Genomic DNA, 17,527 nt, shown 5'->3' with positions numbered 1-17,527 from the left:
AACCGCTACAACCCTATGATAAGTAAAGAACACCATGCACCAAAACCACATATTTTTACAATTCCGCTTCCTTGAACTATCTGTAAAGAACAATATATAGAGGAAAAATTCCACTCTTTGTGTCTGTGATCCAGGTGGAAGGAGGGAGTCTCTGGAAATGGATACAGCGGATCTTCAGAGTGAGTGTTGAAAATGTTACATCTGGATTATGGTAATGTTTGCATAACTCTGTAAATTCACTAAAATTCTTTGAATTGTATCCCTGAATGGTAAATTTTATGGTATGCAAATAATGCCTCAATAAAGCAGTTTTTAAAAAATGATGTTCATCAAGATGGTGGTGCAGGCAGGGGACTTCAGTCAGTTGGCCTTGTCCTCATGAATGTGGTCACTTGGAAGTTGTCATGGGCGCTTGCCTCTGAGCCTGCTCTTTAGAGGCAGTACTGACCTTTGCAGGAGATAAATTGCAAGAAGGTGTGGACCCTGAGCACTTGATAGAAACTGCACTTTCCAGTGGGTAATTCTGTAGAAAAGTTAAGAAGTTATCTCGGCTCTTATGATGACTGTCTTTTTTATTCAGCCACTGCCCCTTCATTCCATCAGTGCTGTATGACAACTTAAAACATGAATAACCCTTCATATTTCTTCTTTTCCTACTTTAATGTCAACAAGAGGTTTGGATGCCCCTTTTCATTAACACAGAGTTCTTTTCTTTTGTACAAGAGACTACTGAGTTCCAGCAATTAGTTATAGAAAAAGCTATGAAATTTTGATATTTCCAACTGAACCGGAGCTCCTGACCTGTGAATAAGTAAATGTCACTGATGGATGAAAAATCAATAAAGAAAAATACAGGGAATGGCTTTGCTGCAGGAGCGGATGTTCTTTAGCAACCTTTAATTTCTGGATATTTATGGAAAGCGTCATGGATGTGAGACAAGGGCATTATTTGCTTTCTGTACTAGTAGGTGAAAGGATCAGAAAGGAGCCAGTTAATAAAAAGTTAAAAAATAAAATGTCCCATACTGAGAAATTGAACATATCAACCATGAAATTGTGTTAATTTGATAATTAAAGCGTCTTAGTTCAAATGTAGATCCCAGACACTTTGAAAATGGTGACAAAATAATTAGAAATGAAGGCACATTAAACACGCATTAATAGCTGAAACGGACAAAGTGTAAAGCTCCCTCCAGAACAGGCCTCTTGGAGAGTGAAGAGTGATTGTGCAGAGACCTGTTATTCCCTGAAGCCAAGCAGGCATGGAAGGAAGACCAGGAGAGCCTCTGCTGTCTCTCTGGAGTCCTGACGGGCACAGTCAGGAGCAGGAGGAAGGTGAGCCTGCACCCGCCCCTCTCCCTGCACACTCTTACTCTCTCCACTCCCCGCCCTCCTTCACCTTCAGTCTGCCTGGGGCCTCTCTCCAGGCTGCCTGGGTCTGTCCCCCCGCACGCCTTCCTTTCCTTTCTTCTCATAAAAGCATTCATTAAGGCAAGAAACCTCTTGAGAAGCACAGAAACCAAGGGTTTAGTTTTTGTGCTGAATTCACGAGGTAGAATCAAAGAAAGAAAACCCACGCATGGTTTCTTTACAGCTCAAGTGCGGTGGCCAGCTTAGGAGCAGGAGGCAGGCCAGGGAGGAGGAGCAGAGCTCAGGGAGGAAGGGAGCTCATCACCAGGCCTGGTACTCCAGCCAGAGCGTGAGCTGCTGTTGTGCAGTTTCTGCTGGGTAATTGGTTCTCTGGCTTCGTCTCTTTCCCTTGAGGAGTTTAAATTTTTCCTTTTAAAACTGTAATACAGTGATGAAGTCAGTGGCCCAGTGTTTTTCAAAAGTAGATTTTTAACATAGTTTATAGTAGAGTTAGAAATGAAACAGGCCCAATTCATGCCAGGTCTTCTCTGTGTATAAAGCATTCAGGGATGCATATAGCTAGCTGCTAATTTGTAATGAAGAGGAGAAAAGGGTAAATAAATGTTTTAATATCGTATGGTATACCAAAGCAATAAGCATCAGGTCATTTTATACTCTTGAAACAATCACTTCATTTAGTACCACTCACCAGTTCCTGACATATGGTACACTTATTATTTCTATTTTTGTTTGTTCTGTGGATAAGGAAATTGAAGTTGAATCGTTTTTGCTGGGTAATTTTTAGACCTGAAAAAATAAATTTCTTCATCTTGCAAAATGAGAATGGAGGTCCGGAGTAATTTAGTCTCCTCTCCTATGCTACTAACTAGGGACAAACTTGAAACTAAAACACAGACCTTCCCACAAAGAACTCTGACCTCCAGACCAGGGCACTGATTGATTTCGCACAACAGGGATCCAACCGGCACAGAAAACTAAATATCCTGGACAGTTTGCTTTGTATTTAAGGAGGCTGTGAAGCAGCGATCCTTACACACAACCTGTTTTGGATGATACTGGCTAATACCAGCATTTCCAGAATGTGGTAAAATCAGGAGTGGAAGGTAGAGGTGGTGGAAAGTGTCAGGACAGCAGTTAGTAACAGAGGCTTGGTAAGAAATATCAAGGCGGGTCCTTCCTCCCTGTCTCTCTTGAAACCATTGCTGAGTGCAACCAGTATTCCCCTTCCATTGCACCTTCTCATTCCCTATTAAAATTAAGATCAACTTAAGAAGGGTGATTTGGAAATCATTGCCCTGGATTGTCACAGTAGTACCCACAGACCTTGAGGCCGGCAGTGGGCCTCTGTCCCAGTCCTTCTCCATTGTCATGTCTGGCTATAGATGGAGGTCACAGTATGGCTTTCCCCCTAGAAGAGCAAATCCTTATTAGCCTTCTCCTTAATTGATCCTCATGTTCAGTGCTTTATTTTTATGATGCTTCCCAAATAAAGTGCATGACATGGTGTGTTATGAAGGTGGACTTTCTAAAAACAGTTATTTCTTGCTTCCTTCTTGTGGCTTGAGCCAAGTTATCTAGCCTCTCTGTGCCTCCATGTTCTCCTCTATGAACGAGCTGGCAATGATGCTGAACCCAAAGACCTGTCATCACCATCAATTAGTCTAACATGCTGAGCCCTTGGCGGAGCAACTGGTAGGTCATCAGGCCCAGGCAAGCGCTTCTTGCAGCAAGAATGCCTAAGTTGTGAATTAACCAGAATGGCACCACCGCCTTTTAGAGCAAGCTTCTCTGGTGGCCATCGACGGCCAACAGTGATAGTGAACAGTCTGCTCCAGTGACTCCCCAGGAGTGTCCCCGTTAACTTCCAATCCTGAGTGCTTAGGGTTTCACCTCCCAGAAAGTGGGACTCAATCTCAGACCTTGTTCTTTCAACGTCAGGGCTCAATCTGAGATGCTCGTAGATTTTTTGATGCTAGTGTTTGAAACCAGTGTTCCTTGGAAATAGTTAACATTTGGGAGGTTATCTTTATTATGGAAATTAATATTCTCACTGTTTTATTCATTAATATTTTAATATGTTTATGATTAGACTCAACCCAAACCAATTTCCAAATCAAATCTGTCCCTCAGTAATTTGATTTGTCAGAAAAGAGAACAAAAGCATTACCAACAGGGTACTTTGAATGAAATTATAATTAATTAGGCATTTGAAAGCACTAACTAATTTTGGGTGAGTAATTAGATGACTAATTATATTGAAAACAGAACTGTGTGCTTAATTAGATGACCAGAGCCAGTGCCACCCTTAGAGAATTTTTTGGAATACTGAAATTTAGGAAATGTGGATGCAGCAGGGTCACCTATTGTAAAAAATGATACCCACACGTGTGCTTAGAGCCTATTTGGACTCATTTCCACCACATGTCCACGATCAAGGCCTCTGTCCTAACCCATGACCTCCAACTATCCTCTGCAGATCTATTGGTATTTCATCTCTTTCTTTCCCATCACACACACACACACACACACACACACGTGCACCTGCACCCCCTCCCCATAAACCCTAACCTCCTCCCCCTGAACCCTAATTACTTCTGCTTAGGTTTGGAATATCCACAACGATGAATTAAATAAGAAGAGAAATAACACATTGATTTGCCACAGATAAATCTTAATCCATCCTGGAGAAATATCCCAGCTGGCAGCTTCCCCTTTGAAAAGGCACCGCCCAGGGTCCGCGTGGACGTGGGCAGCCTTGAAGCAGTCAGCAGTTCCGCTGCCGGCAGCTGGTTCTAACTAGCACCTATTTGGCAGAGAGCTACACTCAGGATTTCTGGTTTTAAGTTCAAACCAATATTTCATAGCAATTGTGCTGTCAGAATTCAGGTCAGGAAGATGGCAGATGTTAATTTAAAACAAAGGAGCAAAAACAAACTCTTCACTCTTTCTTTTTTTATCATCGAATTGGCAGCTCTACACACATTCTGAACACAAAATAAACGACAAAGGGGCTGAGACGCCTGGAGCGGAGGAGGCGTTCACGAGGTGTGCTTCTGTCTGGTGGATGCTGAAAAGGCTCTACGGTCTGACCACCTCAGGTGGGAAAGTGATGGTATGACCCAAAATAGCTGTCGCTTTTCTTTATCCCAAAGAGCAACTCAAAATGTCCCCAATTTTCAAGGTCATGCTTTCCCTCTTGTCCACGCTATCCAGTGGCTATAGATGAATTTGCAGAGAAAAGATGGTCACTCTAGTCTCTTCTCTGTACTTCAAAAGAGCAGCTTTCAGGATGCGTGGCATCTGTAAGAAGGTGCTTATTCATACCTGGAACCCAGGGAGAGACATGTCTACTCTGCCGTTGACATTGTTTTATAGCAATTGCAAATTTTAGGAAAGAGTCTGCCCTTGCACTAAGGGGACAATGTGAATATCTGGGTGTATGTGACTAACTTTACTTTTATCCTTCTCTCCCACCTCCACTTCCAGTTCCTAAGTCAAAGAAAGACCTCCCACTGGACATCATCCTGAAACAGATTTCTGTGGGGAATCACACCTCTGACATACGGTCATTTTGCACTAGCAATCCATTATGAGCAAATTTTAGAGTACTTCATATTGAAAGTGATTTTTTCACACTAATGCAATTATTAAAAATTTATCTGCTGATCACCTGTATATCTTCTTATGGGAAGAAGTATCTGCCCAGTTCCTTAACCCATTTATTGATTGGGTTCTTTGTATTTTTGGTGTATTTTTTTAAGGTAATTAGTGCTCTGTCTGAAGTGTGTGTGGAAAAGATTTTCTCCCACTCTGTAGGCTCTCTTTTCACATTATTGATGGTTTCCTTTGCTGAGAAAAACCTTTTAGTTTGAATCTATCCCATTTATTGATTCTTGCTTTTATTTCTTGCACTATGGGAATCTTGTTAAGGAAGTCTCGTCCTAAGTCAATGAGATGGAGATTCGGGTCTACTTTTTCTTCTGTTTGGTGAAGGGTCTCAGGTCAAATTTCTAGGTTCTGGTTCATTTTGAGTTGAGTTTTGTGCAGGTTGAGAGATAGGGGTTTAATTTCATTTTACTGCATATAGAAAAAAAATCTGTTTTATTTTTCAAATCAGTTGCTAATTATTTAACCAGTGTTTGAAGATTATCAAGGAATTCTCTGTTTGATCAATATTTCGTTTCAATGACACCAATAAACTTGGGCCGGGGTTCCTCTGGCGCTCCCGCACTGACCTCACAGGTGCACGGTAGACCAGCCCTGCCTCTCGGCTCACAGGTCTGTGGTGAGATGGTCTCCTTGGGGTTGCTGCTTACTTTACTTACTTTTGCTGACCTTTTCCTTGCCCAAGAAAACGCTAGGAATGTGGGCTCTCCACCTGGGGACACGGAGACATTATTGACTTTAGATTAGGTGCTCTGGAGGGTCCTGCGGCATATCAGGCTTCCTCATCCTGCCCGGAAAGGACCTCCCTCCAGGGCCAAGGGGGGCACATTGCTGGTTGCCAGGCACACAGTGCTGCACTCAGGAAAGCCAGTGAGTCCCTGCCTCTGCCAGGTCAGCCTGGGGCAGATAGACGCTCTTTAGAGTGTGTTTACTCCTTACTGAGAAAAAAGAAAAGACAACTTTGAAAGAGGAATATAGATTCTACTGTAGTCTTGTGTGGAAACAAGGTCAACTTTGGAAACACACACAACCCAGGGCTAAGGATGGTTCTCGCTGGTTGTCTTCTCATGTTCATGTCCCCCAGGTTTGGTCAAATAATGCACTCTCTCTCAGCTATGAGGAATCTTACCGTGCCCCCCACTTCAGCAGGCTGGACATTGTTTCCATGCTGAATCAGAGAATTGTTAGAAATTTCTAACTGATGTTGTCAGAGAGGCTGACGATCTGAATACACAAATTCAGAAATCACACGCTTTGGCTTTTTTAAATGGTCTAACTTTAGGAGCCACCGATTGACACCTTTTCAGAAGTCCATGGTAATTGAGTGTACACTGAGCAATTCAGGAAAAAGAAAAACTAGTTTGATTTATTATTGATCAAAAGTTATCTTAATACTATGGATGGAATATGTGTTGCTTTGTAATCTGAATAGCATGTCTATTTACAATACAGAAAGAAGAAAAATTAGTTTGCGATTTATTGTCGATCAAGAGTTAATACTATTGATTTACTGTGGAATGGCATGTAAACTGTGTGGTGTGTTTATTTGCATGAGTGCATGTGTGTGCTCATGTGGATTGCTCCCGTGCGTGCTTATGTGACTTGTACGTGTATGTGCTGTTTGCTAAAAGCATGTACTAAGGCATACATAATGCAGTTGACATCTGTTCTCCAATCTAAAGCAAAAATATTTCTTTTAAATTGTTATGCCTCTTTTAACACTTCCTACGTCTAATTTTATGTGTTGCTAATTATGGAATTCTACTCGGTGATATAATTTGTATTGGGGAACCAACTTCTCTAGATTTTTGGTATGATACAGTGGAAATTTTGCCAAAATAAATGCATAAGCACATACTTTAAATTGCACACTTAAGCTAACTAACTGGGATGGCTATATTCATTTGACCTGTTAATACCTACTTTGTGGTCTTTGCAGAAAGGATATAAGTTTATCTTGGCTTCAGGAATTCATGTTCCAAGAGAGTTACTTCTGTTTGTAATGTTTTGTGATTTGGAATACAAAGTATGTTTGCACTGCAGTTTATTCATATGGACATTCGCTGAAGTCAGGGCTCTGACAAGCAGGGGAATTCCGTCAACAAGTTATATTTCAATATGTGCTCACAAAACACGTGAGCTTTAAGAAAATGAACTGAAAGACGGGAATGAAGATAAGGGCATCACACTTGGTATTTTTTAAATTTTTTTTATTTGTTCTAATTAGTTTTACATGTTTTACCAAAAATTTTTAGATATAGATGGCTAGTGAACTGTATTGCTTCTAAAATTATTTGAACTAAGATTACAATGACTTGATTATGTTTTATTGCTGTATAGTGTATGGTGATATGATAGCAGGCCATTAAACCTATAAATGGGTAAATTCTTCATAGCAATTTATTAACTAGTCCCCAGTTAGACTCACATAGATCTCAGAGGCTGGGAAAACAGGTGCCAGATGACTTGTTCCCAGTACAGTCCAGCTGTCACTCTAGGGTGCATGTAGGAGGGACTGAATGATTTGATTCTCTGCAGTGTGTCACCTGACTCTCATGCCCCTGTTGCTAGGCACTCACGGCTGTGACACAGGTGGGTCAGTACTGGCTTTGTACCCCACCAGACCCGAGCTGTGCCTGCTGCCAGGGTGGCTCCTGCCCTTCCTATTAGATGAGAGGACAGGAAGGCTGGGAAGGAATTTCGAGTTGAACTCCTCCCTTCACACCAGGCAGCTACATTCCACACCATCCTTGTGCAGATCAGAAGTACCCATTTTTTTCAACAGGAATCCTTCAAAGGGAGGAATGTGTGCTACGTCTAAAGTTAAAAATAAGACAAAACAAATATTCCAAGCCCTATAAATGAAGGAAAAGGAGATGGACAATCCAGATCATCCAAGTGAATTCTCACCGTAGTCTTGGTCCAATAAAATGCAACTGATGGCATCCTCGAGTCGAGATTGCAGCCTTAATCACGCTTTCTAAAAGCAGGACCAGTCAAATTATATCAACAAAAGATTCTCTTTATTATTGTGGATGAACTTGGCCAAGGAATCTGAAAGGATCTGAAGTGCCAGAGACACAGCGTGGAGTACAAAGGCTTCACAGTTGGTCAGTTTTGCAAGTAAAGAAATTAACTAGATTCAGAAAAAATAATAGAGCAAAGAAAAGTTTGAGATCCATCTGTCCTTGGTCTAGAAATAAATTATCTAGATGTGTGTTAGACTTGAACATCCCAGGAGGAGAGGACCTAGCAGTGTAAAAATCATGCAGTTCCTCCTCTCAAAGAAGCAAACAATTCAGGATGAGAGAAAATAATATACAGAGGTGACATAAGGGAAGGGGGATTCAGGAAAGGGTTGTCTGTACCGAGTATAATAGTGTCTGTGCTAATGCTTAAAAATATAAAATAATTCAAACTAGGACATTGGCTTTATTGTATTTGTATCTTTAAAATACCACCATAATACTGTTATTCACGCTGGTGTGCTGTATTAGGTGGGTGTGAACATTCTACCACAAATGAGCTGTGAGATAACAGAACAGCTATTGTGTTCCCGTTTTACAGAAAAATACGTTGAGGACCTCTGAAGCCAGCCTGCTGTGTTCCAGAGACCACTGTTGCCATGGTAGCCGTCAGGTGCATTCCTGAAGACAAAAAGCCTGGCTAATGACAGTGCCGGATCCCGTCACAGCTTCTGGTCATCCAGCGAACTCTTACCCTAATTGTGGGCTTACCACAGTTCGGGAGCTTGCAGTCAGACAGGCATTTACAGCCCAGTAACCTTGGTCACGGTGTTTATCAGCACTTACCTCCTTTGTACCTCAGTTTCCCAATCAGCAAAATGGCACAACATTGCTTGTTTCACACATTCCTTGGGAGGATTAATGCCATGTATGGAAACTACTCCACACAAAATAGCCATTCAAGTAAGTCAATAAATAAAGGTTTTGATGAAAAACCCATGTCTTCTGATTTCTAGGTGAGAATTCCTCCAATAATTATGCTTCTTATATTTTAACATGTAACAACTCCTTATAGACATATAATTTAAACATTTTTCATATATAAACACCGAGACACACTTTCTTCACACATGTAATCAGCAAGCTTACACAAACACATACATGCACTACTTTTTAAAAATGTTGTAATTTTGCCCAGTCAGTATTTGCATGGTAACTCCAGCTGAAGAACAAAGTTTTGCTGTTGAAATAGCCTAAATGACATTTCTTGGAGTTGCCCAGTGGTGGAGTATATAAGATCCAGTTATTTGATTTCATCAAAACTGAAATTTATAACAAACATTGAGTTAGCATGCAAAAACATTTCTTTTTGGAAATACGTAACAATGGCTTTAGCCTTGTGTAGGAAACTTCATATGTAAGGTATTAAATTAAAGGTAGTAAATGACAACAAAATAAAAAGAAAGAAGAAATTTCATTGTCAACACAAGGAAAAAAAAGAGTCATTTTGGGGGCAGAGGAGGGAGGAAGCTTGGTTTTTTAAATGTGACTCTTAGCTTTGATAATGCAGGTTTTCAATAGATAATCTCTTCCAAAAGAAGTTCAACCAGATGAAAAGCATTCAAGATGTGTGTGATTAAAAGTATCAGCAGCCTAATCCATCAATGTGTATTTGGGATATTTCTGATACGCCCATAAATAAATTCTTTCCAGATCCTATTCACGAGAAGCTACAGCGTTTACATTCATTCGTTTCCCCCTCTAGCCAGCTGACAAATATTTGTTGAGTAAATACTGATAACAATGTGCACCAGGCACCGAGTAGCCCTGTTCTTGCTTTGGAGAAATTTAACGTGCATGTAGGTTTGGACAATAAATGTCCAAGGACAAAGTGCACAATGGTGAGTGTCGAGAAGCCTTGGGAAGAGGGGAGCAGCTCCAGTCCAATGCGGGGCAGCGGCTGGACTGGTTGGAACAGCTTTACCAACGTCAGGGGGCCATCCTGCGAGGAACAGCAATGGGATCACTGAGGTTTCCGAAAACAGACTTTAGACACGCGTGGCTCCGTCGCTCATTCTTTCAGCTCCATACACGCACCTGGCATGCTGCCTGTGCTGTCAGGACAACACTGAATCAAGCACAAGCAAATTCCTGCCTTCACAGAACTCACCTGCGGTGAGGGAGGAGGAAGATGATAAATGCATACATGCAAAATAAATACATGATATATGCTATACGTGCACATAGCATGCTACAATAAGACTGAAAATTTTAAATACGGTGTCAAGGAAAGGCCTCACTGATGTGACATTTGAGTACAGACCCACCAGAACAGTGTGTAGCAGGTAGGAGTCACAATGACATATGAAGAAGAGAATTTCAGTGGGAAGAGGGGCTCGGGCAAAGGCCTTGGGGTGGGGACATACTTGGAGTGTTGGAAGGTCATCGAGGTGTCAGTGTAGCTAGAGGAAAATGAGCAAGAGCTGGAGGACAAGAGTGGTGGGCAGAAAGATGGAGACATCAGAAACAGAACTAGGGGAACACAGAAGCCATTTTAGAGACTGGTTTGTCTTTGAATTTGGAGTTCTCTGAGGATTGACCAGAAGATGACTTGATCTCAGAGTAACAGAAGGGTCCCCTGACTCCTCTGCCCAGCACGTGCTCCAGGGGCAGGTGGAGGCTAGGAGGCTACTGGAGCGTCTTGTGAGAAAGAACAGTGGTTGGGACCAGAGCAGTCTTGGCAGAGGTGGTGAGCAGAGGCCAAGCTCTGGATCCCTGGAGGCAGAGTTGGTGGCGTTTGCCGATGAGGTTGAGGTTACCAAGGAGGCTGGGAGAGTTTCAGATCTGAGCAAGGAAGGGAAGGCGCTGTCATTAGTGGGAAAGAGAGGTCTTATGGGAAGCAGGCAGGGCCAGGTGAGGAATATGGATGCTTTGAAGCCTAGAGGGTTCCCTTCGCTCAGTCATAATATGCCTATTATTTACTAATAAGTCACCCAAGCCTACAAAATAAGTGTGCTGGGTAAACTGATAGTTAAGAACTTGACTTCTCTGCATAAGCCATTAGTTCCAGTTTTGCTACATTTCATTTTTGGTGTTTGCTTTTTAGCACAGCATAGAAGTGATGGCACAGTCGGGCAAGGGAGGTGGGTCTACGCAAGAGGACAAACCACGTCAGACTGCAGGACGCTACGAGGGCACGCAACAAGAAGAATGCCCACACGGGCCAGTCTGATGTTGAAACAGATAAGTTCCTATAAGTTACCCCAAATTACAGAAAGAAGCCAGGAAACCTGCAAGTAAGGACACTATCGAAACCCAAGAATATCTTTAGTATTTCAAACTGTAGCCACCTAAACTATGACAGGAGGTGAGATAGAGCATGCTGCCACAGACAGCAGGAGTTGATGAGCATCCTCATCGGCAAGGGAGGGGTGACACAGTGCCCAACGCAGGGAGGCATGAGGTGGCGTCACCTATACTTCCTGTGCTTGTTTCAAATGTATTTTTCTCAGTTTCCATCAATGGTCAAGCATCCTATCACTGACCCGTTATTTGACCAGTTTCAGACTTACATTTAAAAAATGGACAGGTTCGTTTCTAGAGGGGTCTTTACACTATTTGAGGGTAAAATATTTGAAAGATGCAGCTAAAATTTTCATTCAGGAGAGTTTAATTATCAGAGCTCCAGAAATTCTTTCCCCTACATCTCAGGTATCCTCTGATTTGGTTCATAAAATGTGTGAAACAGCAACATACCTAAAGCATTATACACCCTGGTTTCCACCTTGACATGTTGTGTCATTTCTATTCCGTAAACTTCCATTTTTTAAAATGGGAAATAGTTGACAATTTCATATGCGATGGCTGTCTATGTGGCACTGTTTCTAAATTAAAGGTCGAAAGTCACCAATGAGGGACTGCGCCTGAAGCCCAGGAGCTGTGAATGGGTTTGACCTTGGCAAAAGCAAAAAGTAACAACTTTGTTAATTACAAATCGTAATGGCAGCAGCTGCTTAACTTTAGAGTTATTTCGCAAAAAAAGAGGGAGAAGAGGAGGAAGAATCGTGAAGGAGTGAGAGGAGAAGACAGAAGTAAAAACAACAGCTTTCGGATCAAGAGGAGCAAGGCCAGGGTGGAGGCTGAGGAGGCCAGCAGCCCCCTGGGAGGCCGTTCCTCTGGTTTCCTCCTGCTCTCGGGCTCCTGCAGTCCTGCTCCTGGCTGTCTTCCCGACTCCCGGAGTCTGCCTGAGGCCGCCCTCTTCCAGGCTCAGTGTCTGCCATGCCGTGTGCATGAAGGTTAGCAGGGCTCCACCGACCCTTGCATGTGAGAGCAGGTGGTGGTTTTCCTTATTCTTGTATCTACTCACAGTCCAGATAAATCTGCACAAGGAAGGCCCCATCTACAAGGCAGGAAAGCAAAAGGAATGCGGTTTCATCTGGCACCCTTCCCACAAATGCTGGACAGGAGACGGTCGCTCAACAACCTGGTGTGGCCTCCTGACATGAGCCATAGAAGAACATTCTTCATGTTCTGCGATGCTGCTTGGAATACGAGTTGATTTGTCTGTCCATCAAGACACACCTTTCCACCTCTGTTTCTACCAGGCATTGTAATCTGGTGGCAGGTCGCCCTAAGGATGTAATCTTAGGTGCATCTTCTAAAAGCAGCTCACATTATTGCCCTCTTATATTTTGCTGCCTACTTAAATGGCTTTGATTTTGAATGTTTATTCTAGAAACGTGTCACATTGAACATACTACATGTGTTAGTCAAATACAGAGCAACAGAAAACAGACCCACTCCTCATGTAAAAGGTTGAACGATCACCATTGCTTTTCTCACATTAGTGTTCTTAAAAGATGTGTTTATCCATGCACAGAAGTTGTACATATTTACGAGGTTGTGCATGAGGTACAAGGAGGACATCAAGTCATTGGCCTACTGTCACTGCAGGCATGCATCATTTTTTTGTGCTGGACATATATAAAATCCTGTCTACTAGCTATTATTCAAGATTAGGTCAACTGCAGTCAAGCACACTTTTCCAGCTGTGCCATGGAACAGAGTGGGCCATTGCTCCTTTTGGCTGCCTACCTGTTAACCCCTTCCTCTCCTCCCCTCTCCCCTCTGCCTTCCCAGGATGGTGCAACCACCATCTATTCTCCACTTCTTTGAGACCGACTTGTTAGCTTCCACGTAGAAGTAGACACATGTGGTATTTATCCTTCTGTGCCTGACATTTCCGGGAGCACGACGCCCTGCCACTCCATCCACGCTGCTGCGAATGGCAGGGCTCCATGTTCCATGGCTGTGGGTATTCTGCGGTGCGTGTGTCTATGTGTGCATGGGCACACGTAGGGTGAGTGTGATTTTCTTCCTCTGTCCGTCCATGGAAGGACTCCTCCAGGGATTCACACCTTGGCTCTTGCGAGCAGTGCTGCAGAGAAGGTGGGATGCTGATGCTTCTTCCACCCCTGATTTCAGCCGCTCTAGACACAAGCCCAACAGTGGGATGGTTGGGTCTCACAATCACCCACGTAATAGTGACACCCAGAGAGTGATGGATTTGCCTAGTACTTCTTGATATTCAAAGGATAGTCTGGCTCTTTACTTTATATATAAAAAAATATTATAAAACAATTCATTGAGTAAAACCAAAATTTTACCTCATTATGCATAACAGTGGGCTTAACCTTTTCCTTCAATATAAACAAATGTAATTAATCCTTCTCTTTCCATATGACTATGAAATAGTGAAGATAGACTTTGTTGAGCCCAAAGCTTAACAATTTTCTATACAAATCTAACCCAAAATGATGAAAACCAGATTGTTAGGGCCCTTTCGGGGCCTTGAAGGAGGTCTCATGTAAGAGAGGGAAGATACAAGCAGGTGCAATGGCACATGCCTGTAATCCCAGCCACTTGGGAGGCTGAGGCAGGAAGATGGCAAGTTCAAGGCCAACCTCACCGACTTAGTGAGGTCCTAAGTGACTTTGTGGGACCCTGTCTCAAAATAAAAAATAAAAAAGTGCTGGAGGTATGGCTCAGTTGTAAAGGGCTCCTGGGTTCAATCCCCAGTTACCCGCTCCCAAAAACAGAGCATCCCATCACCAGCTACGCAGCTGATGGCTTCTCCTTGAAACATCTGCTCTGCTTCCCTTGCCCACGCCCTCCTGGACTTCACTCCTCTCCGTGTGTCTCCTTAGATGCTTTCTTCCTCAGTCTGGGTATTTCAGCAGACGTCTGGGTCAATCCCGTGACTTCTCGTGCAGCATCCCTGACCTCATTTCCACTCAGTTCTCTCCTGAGCTCTGGATCCACCTCTGTACCTGGAACTGTTCACTGCTAAGTCGCACAGCTTCTCATGATGAAAATGTCCAAATCTGGACTCCCGAGCTCCTCAGCACCAGGGAAGGGCACGTTCACGGAGACAGTTGCTCAAGGCAGATGGGATGAAATCCTCTTCAACATCCTGCACTTTCTATCTTCTCCCCGTTCCAATCAGGAAGCAATTGTGGTGGAGCACATTTCCCAAACACTTCAAAATTTCACCTTGAAAGAACATTACAATAGAGTGGCATCATTTGGAGAAGACAGACTACATCAAGTTTTTCTGTGAATCCATCAGGATACTCTCATTCCTGCCTTGAATAACTAATTAATGTTGCCATAGGATGCGTATTTTCCTATGCTGCAGTCTAAAGTGTAGGCCATAGAAAGAAGCCATGCAGCCTGAAATTTGAAACAGCGCTGGCAAATTTATGTTAAAGAAAAAGACTTGGAAGAGACTCACGTCCTCTCTGGAATTAGAGTTAGTACTGCTCTACTGTTCAGCTGTTACCGTAAGGCTGACCTGAGCTCTGACGATACCTTGCTTCACTCTGCAGAAGACAGATTCCCTGTGGGGTCACACTGTTCTCCTCTGTGGATTGAACTGTGAATCTAAATAAAGAAAGTCTAATACCTAATCTCTCAGTGGACATGTCCACAGGTCTTTGTACATGTGTCAGTGTGACATTTGGTGGCCAGCTTGCTTGTGTTAATTGGCTGTTCCTGGATACATGGTATGTGCCGCTGATGGTTCAGGTGGCTTGAGGGCAGCACCAGCCCTCTGGGCAGTGGTGCCCGCAATGGGACCCTTGACCAAAGCTGCTGCTGCTGCTGCTGACAGTGACTCACTGGGTGCCAGTCCTCGGTACTGGTCACATTGGGGCTGTGTGACTCTTCGTGCTGGATGCTGTCCTGTGTGTTAGAGCCTATGTAGCTGCATCACTGAATTCTATCTTCTAGAAGCCGGGAACATGCCCCCTGCCAGGCGTAACAACCAAAATGCCTTCCCTGTCAAATGCCTCCAGGGGTAGGTCACCTTGGATAGAGAGTCCCCACTCTCGGTATAAACAGGCACCCTGTTTACTCATGCAGGTGAGCCCAGCAGGGACAGGATGCAGCCAGCGTCCACAGCACCTACCTTTACCAGGCCACCGAGGCCAGGAGGCGTGTGCAGGGCTTGGGTGGAATCTGACTAGCCGGACATCCCGGCACAGAAGCAGTAGAATTACCCATCGGGGTCGAAATTGCAAGGTTGACTTCGGTTTCCAAAACTCCTGCTAAGGGGGCCATGGATGGCTGTGTCTCCTTGGTAGCAGGTGTAAAAGAGCCTTGTGGGGTGATAGATAGATGAAGCTTTTCATAAATGAACAGGCTAATGTGACAGACTGCCAAACCACAGCTAATTTGTTATTCAACTGCATTAAGAGTTGCCTAATTTTTAAAAAGCGATGAATTTAATACTCTGCACATTAAGATCATTTTTTTGGAATGTCTTAAGACTACATTTTAGGAATATCTGTTTATATACCGGGAAATGCTGAAGGAATTGTAAACTATCAGAGAAATCGTTTATCTCAATACAAAACAAACGTCTTAAGAGGTTTGGGATGCTTACAATACTGAATTATACAGAAATGATCCTGAAGTTCAAGATTGTACCTGAGGACCATTGATAGATGGTATAGAAAATTCTTAAGTTTCCTATATACTTAAAATTGACCCCAGCACCCAAAAAAAAAAAAAAAAAAATTGAATATTGATGCTTTTTCTAATCCAGACAAGATGCAATTTCTTAAAATGACAATTCATGTTTTTTAAAATTTTCTGGCCTATTTAAGACCAGAACCTGAAGAGCGAGAGAGAAAGGTCCTCCTCAGTTTTGTGGAGAATGAATCATCCTGTACTTTGTATTTAGACCACCTATGTGTATCAATAACTCAAAACTCCTTTGCAAAGTCTAGCTGGTCTTTCCATTGTCTCACTCTCTTAAGCACAGGATACACATCAAGCCCCTATCCTCTCTACTCAGCTCCTGCAGATAGGTAGAGTATGTTTTGGACCAAATAAATTATTGACCATTCTGTTCTCCTATCACCGAGTTTATCTTTTCTAAATACCTTTAATCTTTGTTACCTAGCATGTCATTATTTGTACAGCTTGGTTTTATCCATGTGAAGGTCGCTGCTCAGAATGTGATTAGACAAAATTGAAACTTCCCACCAGGAAAGCAGTCCTCATTCAGCTGACTCACAAAGACACCCTCAAAGGCCACCTTCCAGAATCACCCGAGGCACCTGCACTACTTAACTCTTGAAACCACCTATGAATGAGCAGGGCCTTCTTGTTCACTGATTTCTCGGGATTCAGGTTTGTTTACCTGTTTACCCCCAGGTAACTCAGTGTCACAGCATGACTGAGTCTTGTCACAGTGCACATCTGGATCATCAGGTGCCCTTGTTTAGAAATGTAATGTTCTATTTGTTTCTGGTTCAGTCTGAACATGCTAAAATGTATTGTTATTCCAGATAGGTTGTACAGAAAATATTCAGCTCATCATCTGTTTAAAAGTATAGCATTGTCTCCAATTAGACAACTTTCCAAATCCTTGAAGTCCTCCTTTTGTTTAAATATCATCTTCACTCTTTTGTGCAATCCCAACCTTTAAATTCTAAATCAGGGTGATTCTCTACCAAGCAAAATATTAAGTTACTACAATCAGACAGGATTTGAGGGCAAAACTATCCTATAAATAAAATGCCTGACGAAGGTCTACAACAAAGGGCCCCCAAGGAACTTGCAGATGGCTCTGTTATCTGGAAATTCTTCATGGGTTCTTCTGAGCAGTTTCCTTCTCTTTCCCTTGTAGAAAAAGACGTGCTTGCTTGACTCAGTTCTCTGGCCCTCCTCAGTAGACGGCACAGGAGCGAGAGGTCAGGGCGTGTTCCTCCCCTCTCAGACTGTGAGCCTTCATTTCCACATTGCATGTGTCCCGCCCTCAATGTGAGCTGATTGGTCCCAGAGCAGTAAGTACATATCTGTCTTCCAAGATAGAGATTTTCATTTTAGCCTTTCAGGTTAACGTGAAGCCTCATCACCTGGTGAGCGCGGGAGCTGTCCAGATGCCTCTGGACATGCAAACTCGCGCCAGCCTACCCTGTTCATGCGAGTCTGGGAGGAAGGCACACCTCGGTGTC

Source organism: Sciurus vulgaris (assembly GCF_902686455.1).
Source record: "Sciurus vulgaris genome assembly, chromosome: 4".
Taxonomy (NCBI): domain Eukaryota; kingdom Metazoa; phylum Chordata; class Mammalia; order Rodentia; family Sciuridae; genus Sciurus; species Sciurus vulgaris.
Note: the sequence above shows the minus strand (reverse complement) of the source record.